Here is a 3160-nt window from a genome sequence, read left to right as displayed (position 1 = left end):
CGTATTAGCCTCAAGTCTAGCAATAGGTGCAAAAGTTTCATCGAAATCAATTCCTTCAACCTGTGTGTAGCCTTGAGCTACAAACTGTGCCTTATTCCTCACCACAAGGCCATTTCATCTTGCTTGTTGCGGTAGATCCACTTTGTGCCAATGATATTGTGCTTGAGATGATCTGGATGTTTGACCAGTTCCCAGACGTTGTTGAGCTCGAATTGATGTAATTCCTCTTGCATAGCTTGAATCCGCTCAGGCTCCAGAAATGCTTCATCTACCTTAGTGGGCTCTATGATAGAGACGAAAGAAAAGTGCCCACAAAAGTTAGATAAATGTGAAGCTCTTGAGCGTGTGAGAGGACCTGGAATGTTGATGTCGCTGATGATTTTCTCAATTTGAACTTCATTTGCAATGCGAGGATGAGCGGGTTGACATTGAGGAATTTTATCAACATTTTCTTCAGCACCATTTTCCTCAGGTGCATCAGCATGACGTTCTTCATGTTCCGGAATGACTTCTTCAGCAGATTCTTCAGTAGGAATGACATCCTTAGTAGCATTGAACTTAATAGATTCCTCAGGAGGTATTACATCTCTCACAGGAGGTAGGTGCTCTCTTTGCGAGCCATTAGTTTCATCGAACCGCACATCTACAGTTTTGACAACCTTGTGGTGACAGGTGTTAAAGACTCTGTAGGTGTGTGAGTCCTTACCATAACCGAGCATAAAACCTTCATGTGCTTTCGGTGCAAATTTAGAACTATGATGAGGATCTCTAATCCAACATTTAGCATCGAAGACTTTGAATTAACTCACATTGGGTTTCTTGTCAGTGAGGAGTTCATCTACGATCTTCTTGAAGAATTTGTGAAGATATACCCTGTTGATGATGTGGCATGCAGTATCAATTGCCTCAGTCCAAAAGCAAGGAGGCGTCTTGTACTCATCAAGCATAGTGTGAGCCATCTCAATAAGAGCCATGTTCTTGCGCTCCACGACGCCATTTTGCTGAGGAGTATAAGGAGCAGATAACTCATGAGTAATACCAAGTTCATCAAGATAGTCATCAAGACTAGTGTTCTTGAACTCAGTTCCATTATCACTTCTGATGTGCTTGATCTTCACACGAAAGTTGGTTCAAGCCCTCGAGGAAAATCGTTTGAAGACTTCCTGCACTTCAGTTATGTAAGTGATGATATGCACCCATGTATGTCGATAATAATCATCAACAATGACAAAGCCATATAAAGATGCAGCATTAGTAAATGTGGCATAGTGAGTAGGGCCAAAGAGATCCATGTGAAGAAATTCAAATGGTCAAGTAGTAGTCATGATAGTCTTTGCTGGATGCTTGGCCTAGGTCATCTTTCCAGCTTCACATGCTCCACACAAATGGTCCTTGAGGAATTTGACATTCTCAATGCCAATGACATGCTTCTTCTTAGTGAGCGTGTGCAAATTCCTCATGCCAGCATGACCAAGTCGACGATGCCATAGCCAGCCTTCTGAAGCTTTTGCAAGTAGACATGTAGCAGGTTGTGGTCCTGTAGAGAAATCAACAATATACAAATCTCCTCTCCTAAAGCCTTCGAAAACTTTGGAATTGTCAGCTTCCATGATCACAACACAAGGATACCTGCCAAAGACAACAACCATATCAAGATCACAAAGCATTGAGACAGACATAAGGTTGAACCCTAAGGACTCGACAAGCATGATTTTGTCCATGTTTCGATCATTTGAGATTGCAACCTTACCTAGACCCAATACCTTGCTTTTGGCTTTGTCAGCGTAGGTGATATGCTTCAGATGTGATGGAGATAAAGCAGAGTCCATCAATAAGCTCATGTCACCAGTCATGTGATTTGTACACCCACTATCGAGGACTCACTCAGTGGCTTTGGGTTGATCATCCTGCAGATGAATTAGTGCAACTTACGAACTCATATACTTCAGCAGTGAAGAATATGGTATCAATTTCATCAAGCAATAGAACAGATAAAGAAGTATAAGGACGTGAGAAATGAAAATTCATTTATTCATGATTAGCTTTCGTCCTTTCAAGCATATTCAGGTCTCCAGCAAATTCTTCAGACGATTAAGTTCGTCTGGAGACCTGATCCTGCATAAGAGATTAGTTCTTTTTCTTCACCACCCACATCTGAAGGGGTGGCAAAGAGATCATCATTCTGCGAGCTCCATAAGAGAAAGGTGGCATAGATGCCAATCCACTTTGTTTCACATAAGAGGGGTTAGGGTAAGCATAAGAGTAAGTAGAGAAATTCTTTGAGGACTTATGAACATAATGATTTGAAGAATAATGCACATATCCATAATCCTTAAATCTTCCCTGCGAAACAGACGGGTTAGCACGATGATGTTCATATGAGGACTTTGATCCTTTTGAGAAATTTGGTCCATATGAAGAATTTGATCTGGGTTCCTATTCTTCACAGGTGGTGTCATGTGCTACCTCTTGAGCACTTGCGTTGGTTTTCCCTTGAAGAGGAAAGGGTGGTGCAGCAAGTAGCGTAAGTATTTCCCTCAGTTTTTGAGAACCAAGGTATCAATCCAGTAGGAGGCTACGCGCAAGTCCCTCGCACCTACACAAAACAAATAAATCCTTGCAACCAACACGATAAGGGGTTGCCAATCCCTACACGGTCACTTATGAGAGTGAGATCTGATAGATATGATAAGATAATATTTTTTGTATTTTTATGATAAAGATGCAAAGTAAAATAAAAGGCAATGAAAATAACTAAGTATTGCAAGATTAATATGATGAAGATAGACCCAGGGACCATAGGTTTCACTAGTGGCTTCTCTCAAGAGCATAGGTATTTTACGGTGGGTGAACAAATTACTGTTGAGCAATTGACAGAATTGAGCATAGTTATGAGAATATCTAGGTATGATCATGTATATAGGCATCACGTCTAAAACAAGTAGATCGACTCCTGCCTGCATCTACTACTATTACTCCACACATCGACCGCTATCCAGCATGCATCTAGAGTATTAAGTTCATAAGAACAAAGTAACGCCTTAAGCAAGGTGACATGATGTAGAGGGATAAATTCATGCAATATGATAAAAAACAGCTTGTTATCCTCGATGGCAAGAATACAATACGTGCCTTGCTGCCCCTACTGTCACTGGGAAAG

This window comes from Triticum aestivum, chromosome 2A (assembly GCF_018294505.1).
Source record: "Triticum aestivum cultivar Chinese Spring chromosome 2A, IWGSC CS RefSeq v2.1, whole genome shotgun sequence".
Classification (NCBI taxonomy): Eukaryota; Viridiplantae; Streptophyta; class Magnoliopsida; order Poales; family Poaceae; genus Triticum; species Triticum aestivum.
Note: the sequence above shows the minus strand (reverse complement) of the source record.